Source organism: Canis lupus, chromosome 30, assembly GCF_003254725.2.
Source record: "Canis lupus dingo isolate Sandy chromosome 30, ASM325472v2, whole genome shotgun sequence".
Taxonomy (NCBI): Eukaryota; Metazoa; Chordata; class Mammalia; order Carnivora; family Canidae; genus Canis; species Canis lupus.
The window spans coordinates 18,768,667-18,784,686 of record NC_064272.1 but is presented as its reverse complement, the minus strand read 5'-3'; positions in this window follow the sequence as shown (position 1 = coordinate 18,784,686).

Below are 16,020 nucleotides of genomic sequence, written 5' to 3'. Positions count from 1 at the left end.
CACACATGTATGTACATACCAAAGATAAAGAGAACTGGGGAAGGGGTCATTTGGTTAATTGGAGTGAGAACATGAACCTTTAAATCCTACTTTTATTCTTCCCTTCCCTGCAGTAGAAATGGCAGCAAATTCTTATAATATGGGGTCAAATACCTAATCCTTTTAGCCACTCCCAACTCAACTGTAATTGACTGATACTATTGGGTTTGGATTCCTTTCTGTGACACAGATAAAAGATTATGTATAGCTTCTCCCAGAAGAAGGAAAGTAACTATCTCTTTGAGAATCACTCTTTTCTTTGGGCATAGTGCCTAAAATTCATTAGGATTTTGCTGTTCTCTGTCAGTACCTCTGGAAGATAGGCACCTGGAAAAGAGTCAGGGGTGTGACAAAGGAGGAGATGCCAGAACTCTACTGCATTCCCATTAAATCTCATGATAATCCTGGAAGCGGAATTAACAATCCCCATTTTACAGATGAGAACATTTCGGCTCAGAAAGGTTCATCAATTTACCCAAGTCAAAGAGCTAACGAATGGCAGAACTGAACTTCCAATACAAAGCTTCTTATGGTCACACTGCACTTGTCTTCTCTTTTCCTCAGTTTTACAGTTCATACCTTCACCATTGTAGTGTGAATTAAATTTCTGAATATACATATCATAGTATATTACATGGAATAATGCCTACCACTTGAAAACGCCACACTATTCAGCGTTAGCTTCCATTTCAATTTTATGACTCAAAGTCACATCACAAAGCACAAGAAGGCCCTGGGGACAACAATTGCTCCCCTTTCAAAAATCCTGCATTCAGCATCTCACCATTTTGGGTGGGCAGCAACCTACCCAGCAGTTGTTGTTATTCCATGAAAACTAGAGCTGGCCTAGATCCCATGGAGTAGCAGCCCAGTGACCCACCTCAGACACACATTTCGCGTGCTCTTTTTCAAATTGCACAATAGCTCTCACACAGTCCAAGGGCTATCATTAAAAGTCAGCTGCTCTCCGAATGTGTCGATTCTGGTGGCACTGACAAGTGAGGGTAGGAGGCAGGATTGCTTCTATAAAATAAATGAGGAGGGAAATGGTGTCGGGATGGGATTTGCCTTCTGGCTGCACTGAAAACTGAGGCCTCTGTCTTTTGGCATTTCCTAAAAGGCCTCTTGAGCTTTCCTTGGCAAGCCTTGAGACTGAGGGTACTTTTAGCTGTTTAAGCCATCCTCTTCTAACAGGGGTCAAAGGGCTAGAAAGATCTTCGCAAAAGGATAGAGAAGGAATCATTAAAAGGGAGGAGAAAGAAAGTGACAGAAGGTCAGCCTTTTTTTCCTAATGGGTGGATCCCTGAGGGTTGGGCTCAGTGTCCGTCCGCATGCTGCACACACAGGCACCTAGCTTCCAGAAACCTACGGCAATTCGATTCACACTTCCCTGAGCAGGAGACCAGAGAAGCTCAAAGGGGCAGCCTGGGGAGGGTATAGAGATGAAAACAAACACAACAGAAATCTGGCTGTGATAAGCAAATTTCATTGATCAAATTAACTTAAAACAACAACAGTATTTCAATAAGCCAGAGAAAACAAATGCTTGAAATCTTTATGTGTGTTGAGTCTACCATAAAACTTACTTCTTTCAAATATAAATTTATTCTTAAAATGTTGCTTATTGCACTGCATGAAGCTTTATATAAGGACTGGTTTGGGATTAAAATTCACCTTTACATATAACACAAGACACAAATGGTGAAGGTTTTCACTGATTTTTAGTCAACAAGCAATAAACTGCATTTGCACCCACACACCTACTCCTAACACCCCATCTGGTAACATTTCCACGTTTCAAGCAAAGAAATCAATAGCAATAATCCATAAGGGACTCATAGGGTGTATATTTTTTTATCACACTGCCATTTGAAGAAAAAAATTTTCCTTACCTACTTAGAGCAAAAGGTTGTTCTTTTTGTACAATCACATGGAAAACTCCACACTATTATTGGAGGGGGAGAGGTTAAAAGGGAAAGGGAGATGAGTCAATTAAAACAAATGTGAGAAAATCTAAACATGTGTTTTTTACAGTATAGGTTCTATTTGAACAACCCAAATGATAATCAATGCCCAAGCTGAAAAACCCCCAATCAACCTGCAAAATTCAAAATTACACTATGGTTCAGTTTCTAAGGAAAGGACAGTTAAAATGCATGTTGATGTAACTTCTCAGAGAGGAAAGCCATCCTGCTTTCAAATTGCCGTGCAGAGAGAAGACACCATGCCTGAACCCTGAAATTTAGAACTATGCCATTGCTGATTTTCTGTGCGAGAAGGAAATATGATTCTTTGTTACTGCTCTTATTTATTGCAGACCTTGTCTGGAATCTGGTATTGAAGCCATGCTTGATGAGTTGCCGCCTTGAACTTTCCCACTGATCAATGCTGGTGCTGCTGCTGCATGAAAGAATAGCTTTCATGAGGAGCCACTATCACATGGGAAACCTAGCAAGCATTTTTTTTTAAATGGCCCAGAATCTTGTATGCTTAAGCTTCAGAACATGCCCCTTTGCAAAAATAATGGCAAATGGTGACTGACCATTTGAAAATTGGAATGTTACAACAGAAAGAGGTAAGGTCAAAAGCAGAAATCCTCCTTTCTATAAAATGATCAGATACCAGGGGATGAAAATGTGCAGGAAAAAGGAAGGCTAATATGAAGCAAGAGGACAGGAATCATATTTCTTCTCAGCAGGGTGACAAATAAAAAGTTGCCTTTATTTTTCTGTGCAAATAAACTTTACTTTAGGAATTGTAGCAGTGTTTGGTCTCCCATAAAATAGGCTTTATCTGCTGTGGTGACAACCTAAGGTAGGGAGGGGTTAGTTGCAGGGTAATTGCCATCTTTTCCATTATTTTTGTCAATATTTTTGTTATTTTGTGGTGAGATTGCAGGAGAAGTCCAGACAAATGCTATTAAGAATGAGGGCCAAGAGAAAGGTTTAATCCAATTCTTTGGCAGTTCATGCGGAAAGTATGTGTCACTGGAGTAGGCCAGGACAGAGTCTTCAAACACATGTAAGTTAGTCTCTGTGTAAAACCCCAGCCTGTCCATAAGTTCTATACTTTAGAGGCTTCACTGAATGGGATATCCATGGTAAAAGCATCCACTAGAAAGAAACCTTCCTTTGAGAAAGAAGTATGGCAAGCCATCAATAGCTGTTGAAAACTAATGACTTCAGAAGGATCCCAAACAACAAACAAAAGCCATGGGAAATTGGGACAATCCATGAACCTTCATTTAGTTTATGAAATGAAACAAGAATGAGATCTGAGCTAAGTTTAAGTAAGTTTAACCCAGATACCTTCACCCACTGGCCATATTCCTGGTTTTCTCATGAGCAATAAGTATTTTAAATAATTACTAATTCTACTATGAGTCAATTACGTGTTGATTATGGGCAGCCCAGGTGTCTCAGCAGTTTAGCGCCTGCCTTTGGCCCAGGGTATGATCCTGGAGACTCGGGATCAAGTCCCATGATGGCTCCCTGCATGGAGCCTGCTTCTCCCTATGCCTGTGTCTCTGCTTCTCATTCTCTCTGTGTCTCTCATGAATAAATAAATAAAATCTTTTTAAAAATTACATGCTTATTTTAACCTCTCCTCTACCCTCCAGACATTCCTAACACTTTCTATTCCCATGGTCAAAATTTGTGTGCATGCCACAACTTCTAGTATAGAGTTTTACCAGCTCAGTCTGGGTCTTGCCTTCCTTGTACTCTCAGTTTCCTGGCTCTGTGCTTTATATATAGTAGACATTCAAGTGTTAGTTGACTGACTGGTTGATTAAATGAATATATGAGGGCCTCATCCTTAAATATGTCATCATCAAAAAAAAAAAAAATCACAGCAAAAACACCACCTGCCCTACCCCACATTCTCCTGTGGACAAACCTCCTCCAATAAGCTGTTGGCTGGAGCCCATCCAAAGTGGTGTCACAGCCTGGCAGCGTGCAAGCAGTCGTGACAAACGCCAGACCACTCTAAAAGTTACTCCATCCCTGGGAGGAAGGGAAGAAAACTACACATACCAGTCTAACTATGACTCATCAGTGAGCTAGGGGTAGACATGCGTCTGACTGCAGGTCCATCCACCAATGAAAGGTTCTCAGGGGACAACATAGGAAGCATGCCCAGTAATTTTGTGTTCCTGCATCTCTGGCAAACATCTAGTATGACTCAACTTGAGCCCAAAGAAGCCCCAAACAGGCTCAATAACAACACAGGGACCAAACCCTGACCATACCAGACAAAGAAAGCGTTGCAGATGACTGGACTGAAGGCTAACATGACTCAGCCACAACAATAGGGCATATACAACACACACAACACTCACAAAAGACACCTCTGAAGTGCCAGGTCCTGGTGAACAGGAGACATTGCACTGCAGGGCAGCCACCACCAGACCTCTTCTTCATAAGGTCACTACTTTCAAGAGCAGGAGATGTAGCTGATTTTCCTAACACATAGAAACACACACAGAAAGTTAGACAAAATGAGGGACAAAGAAATACACTCAGAATGAACAAATAGGACAAAAATGAAGCAAGAGAGCTAAATGAAATGTAGATAAGTAATATGCCTACTAGAGAATTTTAAACAAGTCATAAATACAGTTACTGGACTTGAGAAAAGAATGGAGAACCTCAGTAAGATTCTCAAAAAAAAAAGAGCTTTTTAGCATTAAAAAGAACCAATTGGAAATGAAGAACATAATCAATGAAATAAAAAATATACTAAGATTCTATGCACACAAGTATTTGTCTGTGAATAATAATTTTTTTATTCTTTTCTTACCCTTGCATCTTACACAGTATTGTTTTCCAAAATATAACTTACCTGACATTGTTTTCCAAATTTTAGCTGTTTCCTTAAATTTAAAAAAAAATTAAAAATTGTAATTATTTTCCATTTTAAAAAATACACTAGAAAGAATAAATAGTAGGCTACAAGAAGCAGAAAGCAGATCAACAACTCAGAGAACAGAGTAATGCAAAGCAATCAAGCTGAACAGGAAAAAGAAAATAATAATAATAAATGAAAATAGATTTAGTGAACACAGTGATACCATCAAGTAATAATACTATTCACGTTATAGGGATCCCAGGATAAGAGAGAGAGAAGGAGGCAGAAAATTTATTTAAAGAAATAATAGCTGAAAACTGAAATCTGTGGAAGGAAACAGAAATCCAGATCCAGGAAGTACAGAGAGACAAAATCAATGCAAATATGTCCATACCAAGACACATATTAAATAAAGTGACAGAAATATTGATAGACAGAATTTTAAAAGTAGCAAGAGAAAACAGTCACATACAAAGGAAACACTATACAACTTATCAGCTAATTTTTCAGCAGAAATTTTGCATGCCAGAATAAAGTGGCTGATATATTCAAAGTACTGAAAAAAAACCTTAAACTAAGATTACTTTATCCTGTGAGGCAATCATTCAGAATAGAAGGAAAGATAAAGATTTCCCAAACAAAAGTTAAAGGAAATCATCATAACTAAACCAGGTCTACAAGAAATGTTAAAGGGGACTCTGTGAGTGGGGAAAAAAAAGGCCAGAAGTAGGAGTAAGAAAAGTAGGAAGCACAAGAACAGTAAAATAAGTATATCTATAAAAGGTAGTCAAAGGATTCACAAAATAGAAGGATGTAAAGTATGATACCGTATACCTAAAACATGATGCACACCAAATACATAAAGTGCCTAATAATAAACATAAAGGAAGTAATCAATAATAATACAATAATAATAGGGGACTTTAATGAACACTAGGTATTATATAAGACTGATGAATCACTGACCTCTACCTCTGAAACTAGTAATAGATTATATGTTAATTAAATTTAAATTAATTAAATAAATATAAATTTTAAAAATAAACAAAATTTAACACTCCACTTACATCAGTGGAAAGGTCATCCAAATAAAAAATTAACAAGTAAACAATGGTCTTGAATGACACATTGGACCAGATGGATCTAACAGATATGTTCAGAACATTCCATCCTAAAACAGCAAAGAATACACATTCTTTCAAATGCACAAGGAACATTCTCCAGAATGTCTGGACAAAACAAGTCTCAACAAATTCAAAAAGATCAAAGTCATAACATGCATCTTTATGACCACACCACCATAAAACTAGATATTAACCACAAGAAAAAATCTGGAAAGAACACAAATACAAGGAGGTTAAATAACATACTTGATCTGAATGTCGGGGTGCCTGGTGGCTCAGTTGGTTAAGCATCTGCCTTCAGCTCAGGTCATGATCCCATGGTCCTGGGATTAAGCCATGCATCAGGCTCCCTGCTCAATAGGGAGCCTGCTTCTCCCTCTCCTCTCCACATGTGCTCTCTCACTATCTCTGTCTCTCTCTCTGTCTCTCTCTCTCTCAAATAAATAAAATAATTTTTAAATAAATTAAAATAAAATAATACACGAATGAGTCAACCAAGAAATCAAAGATGAAATCAAAAAATGCAGGTTGACAAATGAAAATGAAAACACATAGGTCCAAAATCTTTGGGTGGCAGCAAAAGCTGTTCTAAAGAGGGAAGTACAGGCCTATCTGCATGAAAATTTTCACATAAAAAAATTAACCTTACACCAAAAGGAGCTAGAAAAATAATAAACAAAACTCAAAACCAGCAGAAAAAGTAAATAATAAAGCAGAACTAAACAAAATATAGACAAAAAAAAAATCCGTGAAACTAGGAGCTGGTTCTTCAAAAAGATCAACAAAATTGATAAACCTTTAGCCAGACTCATCAAAAATAAAAAAAAAAAAATTAAAGAGAGAGATGGAGGGGGATACCTAAAGAAATTCAATGAAATGAAAAAGAAGAAATAACAACCAATACCACAGAAATACCAAGGGTTATAAGAGAATATTAAGAAAAATTGTATGCCAACAAATTGGACAACCTAGAAGAAATGATTTAATTCCTAGAAACATAATCTACCAAAAGTGAAGCAGAAAGAAATACAAAATTTGAACAAACTACCAGCAATGAAATTGGATCAGTAATCAAAACATCAAAACACTGCCAACAAACAAAAGTCCAGGATCAGATGGCTTCACAGGTGAATTCTACCAAGTATTCAAAAAAAAAGTTAATACCTATTCTTCTCAAATTATTCTAAAAAACAAAGAGGAAGGAAAGCTTCCAAATTCATTCTACAAAGCCAGCATTAACCAGATACCAAAACCAGATAAAGACAAGACAAAAAAGAGAACTATGAAGAATAAAGAGAACTTCATCAACAAAATATTAGCAAACTAAATACAATACAATTTTTTTAAAAATCATTCACCATGATCAAATGGGACTTATTCCTGGGATGCAAGGGTGATTCAATACTCACAAATCAATCACCATGATAATCACATCAACAAGAGAAAGGATAGAAAGGAATTTCAATAGATGCAGAAAAAGCACTTCACAAAGTACAACAACCATTCATGATAGAAACCCTCGACATAGTAGATTTAGAGAGAATATACTTCAATATAATAAAGGCCATCTATGAAAAACCCACAGCTAATATTATCCTCAATGGTGAAAATTTGAGATCTTTCTCCCTAGGATAAGGAACAAGACAAGGAAGTCCACTCTCATCACTTTTTTCAACATTGTACTGAAAGTCCTAACCACAGCAATCAGACAAGAAAAAGAAGTAAGAGGCATCTAAATTGGTAAGGAAGAATAAGGTGCCTAGGTAGCTCAGGTGGTTAAGGGTCTACCTTTGGCACAGGTCATGATCACAGAGTTCTGGGACTGAGCCCTGTGTCAGTCTCCCTGTTCATGGGGGAATCTGCTTCTCCCTCCCCCAGCTCCTGCTCATTCTCTCTCTCTTTCTCTCTCTCTCAAATAAATAATATCTTCAAATTGGTAAGGAAGAATTAAAACTTTCACTATTTGCAGATGATATGGGCATATATAGAAAACCCTAAAGACTTCACCAAAAAACTAGTAGAACTGACAAATAAACTCAGTAAAGTCTCAGGATACAAAATCAATCTACAAAAATCTGTTGCTTTTCTATATACTAATAGCAGCAGAAAAATAAATTTCTATATACTAATGAAGCAGCAGAAAAAGAAATTCAGAAAACAATCCCATTTAAATTGCACCAAAAATAATAAAGTACCTAGGGATAAACATAACAAAGAAGTAAAAGATTTAGACTCTGAGAACTATAAAACACTGATGAAAGAAACTGAAGTAGACAAAAAGAAATGGAAAGACATTCCATGCTCATGGATTGGAAGAACAAATATTGTTAGAATGTCTATATTACCCAAAGCAATCTATATATTCAATGCAATCCCTATCAAAATATAACAGCATTTTTCATAGAACTAGAACAAACAATTCTAAAATTTGTATGGAGTCAAAAAAGATCCCGAATAGCCAAACCAATCTTGAAAAAGAGAAGCAAAGCTGACTTCAGAAAAGAGAAGCAATTTCAGACTTCAAGTTATATTACAAAGCTATAGTAATCAAAGCTGTGTGGCAGTGACATAAAAATAGACAAACAGATCAATAGAACAGAATAGAAAACCCAAAAAAAAACCCACAATTATATGGTCAATTAATCTTCAACAAAGGAGGCAAGAAAATGCAATGGGAAAAGACCATCTCTTCAACAAATGGTGTTAAGAAAGCTGGACAGCTACATGCAAAAGAATGAAACTGGACTACTTTCTTACACCATACACAAAAATAAACTCAAAGTTGATTAAAGGCCTAAATGTGAGGCCTAAAACCACAGACATCCTAGAAGAGAGCACAGGTGGTTATGACCCTGATATTGGCCATAGGAACATTTTTATAGATAGGTCCCCTGAGACAAGGGAAATAAAAGCAAAAATAAAAAAAAATAAAAATAAAAAAAAAATAAAATAAATAAATAAAATAAAAAAAAAAGCAAAAATAAGCAATTGGGACTAAATCAAAATAAAAAGCTCCTGCACAGCAAAGACAACAACCAACAAAATTAAAAGGCAACCTACAGAATGGGAGAAGATATTTGCAAATAACATATCTGAAAAAATGGTTAGTATCCAAAATATATAAAGAACTTATAAAACCCAACATCCAAAAAACAATCTGATTACAAAATGAGCAAAGACATAAACAGACATTTCTACAAAAAAAAGACATACAGATGGTCAACAGACACATGAAAAGGTGCTCAATATCACTCATCATCATGGAAATGCAAATCAAAACCACAATGAGATATCACCTCACAGTTATCAGAATGGCTGAAATTAAAAACACAAGAAACAACAAGAGTTGGCAAAAATGTGGAGAAAAAGGAATCCTCATACACTATTAGTGGGAATGCAAACTAGAGAAGCCACTGTGGAAAATAGTACAGAAGTTCCTCAAAAAAATAAAAATTTAATAAAATTTAATTTAAAAATAGATCCTGTAATTCCAAACTGGGCATTTAACCAAAGAATACAAAAATACTAATTCAAAAAGATATATGCCCCCTATGTTTATTGCAGCATTATTTTCAATAGCCAAATTATGGAAGCAGTCCAAGTATCCATTAATGGATGAATTATAAGGAAGATATGGTATATATATATAATATATATATATATAATGGAATATTACAAAGTGGAATATTACTCAGCAATAAAGAATGAAACCTTGCTATTTGCAATGACATGGATGGATCCTAAGTATATAACGCTACGTGAAATAAGTCAGTTAAGAGGAAAAAATTGCACATGATTTCACTGATATGTGGGATTTAAGAAATGAAACTAATGAACAAAGAAAAAAAGAGACAAACCAAAAAACAGACTCTTAACTACAGAGAACAAACTGATGCTTATCAGAGGGGAAGTAGTTAGGGGGATTGGTGAAATAAGTGAAGGGAATTAAAAGTACACTTATCTTGATGAGCACTGAATAATGTATAGAATTGTTGAATTACTATATTGTACACCTGAAACTAATATAACACTGTATGTTAACTCTACTAGAATTGAAAAAATTTTTTAAAAATCACAGCAGAAAATCTCTCTAACTCCTGTTCCATTTTTTTACTTTTTTTTGCAATTTTTTAATTTAAATTCAATTTGCCAACATATAGTATAATACCCAGTGCTCATCCCATCACACACTCTCCTCAGTGCCTGTCACCCAGTTACCCCATCCCCATCCACCTCCCGTTACATAACCCTTTGTTGGTTTCCAAGAATCAGAAGTCTCTCATGGTTTGTCTCCCTCTCTAATTTTTCCAACTCAGTTCCCTTCCTTTCCCTTATGATCCCTTTCACTATTTCTTATATTCCATGTATGAGTGAAACCATATGACGATTGTCTTTCTCCAACTGACTTATTTCACTCAGCATAATACCCTCCTAGTTCTATCTTCGTTGAAGCAAATGGTGGGTATTCGTCTTTTCTGATGGCTAGCATTTGTTGAACATGTCTCATATATGATGTTCTTGGCATCTTGCAACTGTTCTCTTATTCAAATCTATTACATTAAAACAAAATTATTATTATTATTATTATTATCACTCCCATTATACAGATAAAGAAACTGAAGCACAAAAATTTAAGTAATTTTTTCAGCTAATAAGCATCAAAGACAAGATTTCGATCTAGGCAATCTCACTCCAAAATTTAAGCTCTTAACCAACTTACTATTTGGCTTTAAGCAGTTCCTTACCCAAGAGTACTTAGGCAAAGGGTACTCTAACCAGGGAGAGAGAAGAATAGGAGATATGTGTAAGCTCTAAACTCTTTTTCTATAAAAGAGGCATAATAAAAAATGCCTACTTCATAAGGTGAAGGAATAATTAAGGTGAGGAATAAATTAATTAATATGTCAAACATTTATTCCAGTGCCTGGCACACTGTAAGCTCTCTAAAAATGTTAATTATTATTATTATTATTATTATTATTATTATTATTATCATTATCATTATCATTATCATTATTGCAAGGATAGTGAGTGGTGGAGTCAGAAGCAAACTCAGCTTTCTCCATTTCCAAACTCTAGACTGGATATATATAAAAGTAAAAAAGAAATACTTCAAAATTAGTTTAACTATTTAGAAATGAAATTATTCCCAATTAAAGATAACTGCCTAATGCACAACTCATTTAACACATCACAATAATTTGGTTGTCTTACTTTTTTAAAAACTAAACTGTACTCCTGTTGGTTTCATGGGTTTATAGCTTGTGGCTCAGGCAGAAAGATCATCCACCCTTTAAGTATTCAAAGGGATGACAGCAATTCCTTAAGTCTAGGCTAAATTTAAAACTAATGTTGGAGGCTTATGGCCTGAACATTATGTGAATTTGTTCCTAAGCCAAGGAATCATTAAACCATGGATCTTAAACAAAGAGACTTCCAGAGATCACACAACCATCCCTCTATATCCAGAGGGACAGAAACCCACTTTACTTCACTTAGCAACTTGGCATCTTCTGAAAAAAGAAGGCATTACACCACAGCTAAATTTCTTCTTCAGCACACACTGTTAAGAAACTAATTATCAAAAGTAGAAATTAAGTTTTCTCAAATTAAATTCTTATATTTCATATAATTCTTATCTTTTTCTGGTCATTCTTCTGTTTTACAAATCCTTGAAGTAATTAGATTTGTTACAGGTTTAATAGAGTAGCACTTCAGTGAGAAATCTAACTGTGCCTAACACAGTATTTGGCACACAGCACAAATCACTAAATAAGTGATAAATATGGCTATGGCAACCAGCAGGCTACTCAATGTCTCTCTTTAAGGGTATTTCCTGTTCTTCATCTGAGTTAAGAAGGAATATCCACATCAAACTAATTAGGGGTCCTTGAAACTCCTTTACATGGCAATTAAAAGATTATAAGCAGTTATTACGACCTGAACTTTGTCTCATAGTTATATTCAGCAGCCTGTCCCTAAAAAGCTTATCCACCATCTAAATCTCCATTCCATACCCTTGGCAAGACCATTATGTTGCATTACACTGGGGGCACCAAAAAGATCATGGTCTATATAGTTAAATCATGGAGTTATTCAACCCTCCTAATGATGTTCAATCTACAACTTGCAAAGCTTTAAACAATAGCTTCTTTTTTTTTTCTTTTCCCATGTTTTGTTTTATTTTTAAAAATTTTTTTTCATTTAAATTTATTTATTTGTTTTTAAATTTATTTTTTATTGGTGTTCAGTTTACTAACATACAGAATAACCCCCAGTGCCCGTCACCCATTCACTCCCACCCCCCGCCCTCTTCCCCTTCTACCACCCCTAGTTCATTTTCCAGAGTTAGCAGTCTTTACGTTCTGTCTCCCTTTCTGATATTTCCCACACATTTCTTCTCCCTTCCCTTATATTCCCTTTCACTATTATTTATATTCCCCAAATGAATGAGAACATATAATGTTTGTCCTTCTCTGACTGACTTACTTCACTCAGCATAATACCCTCCAGTTCCATTCACGTTGAAGCAAATGGTGGGTATTTGTCATTTCTAATAGCTGAGGAATATTCCATTGTATACATAAACCACATCTTCTTTATCCATTCATCTTTCGATGGACACCGAGGCTCCTTCCACAGTTTGGCTATCGTGGCCATTGCTGCTAGAAACATCGGGGTGCAGGTGTCCCGGCGTTTCATTGCATTTGTATCTTTGGGGTAAATCCCCAACAGTGCAATTGCTGGGTCGTAGGGCAGGTCTATTTTTAACTCTTTGAGGAACCTCCACACAGTTTTCCAGAGTGGCTGCACCAGTTCACATTCCCACCAACAGTGTAAGAGGGTTCCCTTTTCTCCGCATTCTCTCCAACATTTGTGGTTTCCTGCCTTGTTAATTTGCCCCATTCTCACTGGTGTGAGGTGGTATCTCATTGTGGTTTGGATTTGTATTTCCCTGATGGCAAGTGATGCGGAGCATTTTCTCATGTGCATGTTGGCCATGTCTATGTCTTCCTCTGTGAGATTTCTCTTCATGTCTTTTGCCCATTTCATGATTGGATTGTTTGTTTCTTTGGTGTTGAGTTTAATAAGTTCTTTATAGATCTTGGAAACTAGCCCTTTATCTGATATGTCATTTGCAAATATCTTCTCCCATTCTGTAGGTTGTCTTTTAGTTTTGATGACTGTATCCTTTGCTGTGCAAAAGCTTCTTATCTTGATGAAGTCCCAATAGTTCATTTTTGCTTTTGTTTCTTTTGCCTTCGTGGATGTATCTTGCAAGAAGTTACTGTGGCCGAGTTCAAAAAGGGTGTTGCCTGTGTTCTTCTCTAGGATTTTGATGGAATCTTGTCTCACATTTAAATCTTTCATCCATTTTGAGTTTATCTTTGTGTATGGTGAAAGAGAGTGGTCTAGTTTCATTCTTCTGCATGTGGATGTCCAATTTTCCCAGCACTATTTATTGAAGAGACTGTCTTTCTTCCAATGGATAGTCTTTCCTCCTTTATCGAATATTAGTTGACCATAAAGTTCAGGGTCCACTTCTGGGTTCTCTATTTTGTTCCACTGATCTATGTGTCTGTTTTTGTGCCAGTACCACACTGTCTTGATGACCACAGCTTTGTAGTACAACCTGAAATCTGGCATTGTGATGCCCCCAGATATGGTTTTCTTTTTTAAAATTCCCCTGGCTATTCGGGGTCTTTTCTCATTCCACACAAATCTTAAAATAATTTGTTCTAACTCTCTGAAGAAAGTCCATGGTACTTTGATAGGGATTGCATTAAACGTGTATATTGCCCTGGGTAACATTGACATTTTCACAATATTAATTCTGCCAATCCATGAGCATGGAATATTTTTCCATCTCTTTGTGTCTTCCTCAATTTCTTTCAGAAGTGTTCTATAGTTTTGAGGGTATAGATCCTTTACATCTTTGGTTAGGTTTATTCCTAGGTATCTTATGCTTTTGGGTGCAATTGTAAATGGGATTGACTCCTTAATTTCTCTTTCTTCAGTCTCATTGTTAGTGTATAGAAATGCCACTGATTTCTGGGCATTGATTTTGTATCCTGCCACGCTACCGAATTGCTGTATGAGTTCTAGCAATCTTGGGGTGGAGACTTTTGGGTTTTCTATGTAGAGTATCATGTCATCAGCGAAGAGGGAGAGTTTGACTTCTTCTTTGCAAATTTGAATGCCTTTAATGTCTTTTTGTTGCCTAATTGCTGAGGCTAGGACTTCTAGTACTATGTTGAATAGCAGTGGTGAGAGTGGACATCCCTGTCTTGTTCCTGATCTTAGGGGAAAGGCTCCCAGTGCTTCCCCATTGAGAATGATATTTGCTGTGGGCTTTTCATAGATGGCTTTTAAGATGTCGAGGAATGTTCCCTCTATCCCTACACTCTGAAGAGTTTTGATCAGAAATGGATGCTGTATTTTGTCAAATGCTTTCTCTGCATCTAATGAGAGGATCATATGTTTCTTGGTTTTTCTTAAACAATAGCTTCTTAGAGTCCAGGAAACATTTCAGCATTTTGTGAGAAAGGCCTGGTTGCATTTCCCTGACCCACTTGGGCAAGAAGAAGGAGAAAAGTTATTCTTGGTGAAATTCCTAATGCACATGAAAAAGTAAAAGGTGAATCTTGCTTCCTTCAGGGAATCTCAGCAAATCTGAGAGAGATGATAGAGTGGGAACCAGGAATTTGAAGCCCTATTATTTTGAATCCATGGTTCTAATATTCTGATGGGAGCCCTCTCCTGACAACTTTTTCCTGGCAACAGATTTCTGATCTCGAAAAACACAAAATGATTCTTCTTCAAAGCTCCAACAGCAACCCAATTAGAAAGCAGCCCAGGCAAACAGATTTTTCTTCCCTTCAATCATATTCTATCATTTAGCCAAATGCAGATTCTATTTATTTCCTTACATAAGTTTCTATCATCAAACCTAGTTAACTTATAAGAGTTTTGGCTTCTCAAATTCTTTAATTTCTTGTGGTTTTGCAACTGTCTTAAACCACCAACACTTTTTTTGTATATTTTTTTATTGGAGTTCATTTGCCAACATATAGCATAACACCCAGTGCTCATCCCATCAAGTGCCCCCCTCAGTGCCCATCACCCAGTCACCCCAAATCCCCACCCACCTCCCTTTCCATCACCCCTTGTCCGTTTCCCAGAGAGGTGTCTCTCATGTTCTGTCACCCTCACTGATATTTCCCACTCGTTTTCTTTCCTTTCCCCTTTATTCCCTTTCACTATTTTTTATATTCCCCAAATGAATGAGACCGTATGTTTGTCCTTCTCCAATTGACTTACTTGACTCAGCATAATACCCTCCAATTCCATCCACATTGAAGCAAATGGTGGGTATTTGTCATTTCTAATGGCTGAGTAATATTCCGTTGTATACATAGACCACATCTCCTTTATCCATTCATCTTTCGATGCACACCAAGGCTCCTTTCACAGTTTGGCTATTGTGGACATTGATGCTATAAACATTGGGGTGCAGGTGTCTTGGTCTTTCACCACATCTGTATCTTTGGGGTAAATCCCCAGCAGTGCAATTGCTGGGTCATAGGGCAGGTATATTTTTAACTCTTTGAGGAACCTCCACACAGTTTTCCTGAGTGGCTGTACCAGTTCACATTCCCACCACAGTGCAAGAGGATTCCCCTTTCTCCACATCCTCTCCAACATTATTGGAGAGGGCATTGATTTTGTATCCTGTCTTGTTAATTTTCACCATTCTCACTGGTGTGAGGTAGTATCTCATTGTGGTTTTGATTTGTATTTTCCTGATGGCCAGGGATGCGGAGCATTTTCTCATGTGCTTGTTGGCCATGTCTGTGTCTTCTTTGGTGAAATATCTGTTCATGTCTTTTGCCCATTTCATGATTGGATTGTTTGTTTCTTTGGTGTTCAGTTTAATAAGTTCTTTATAGCTCTTGGATACTAGCCCTTTATCTGATAGGTCATTTGCAAATATCTTCTCCCATTCTGT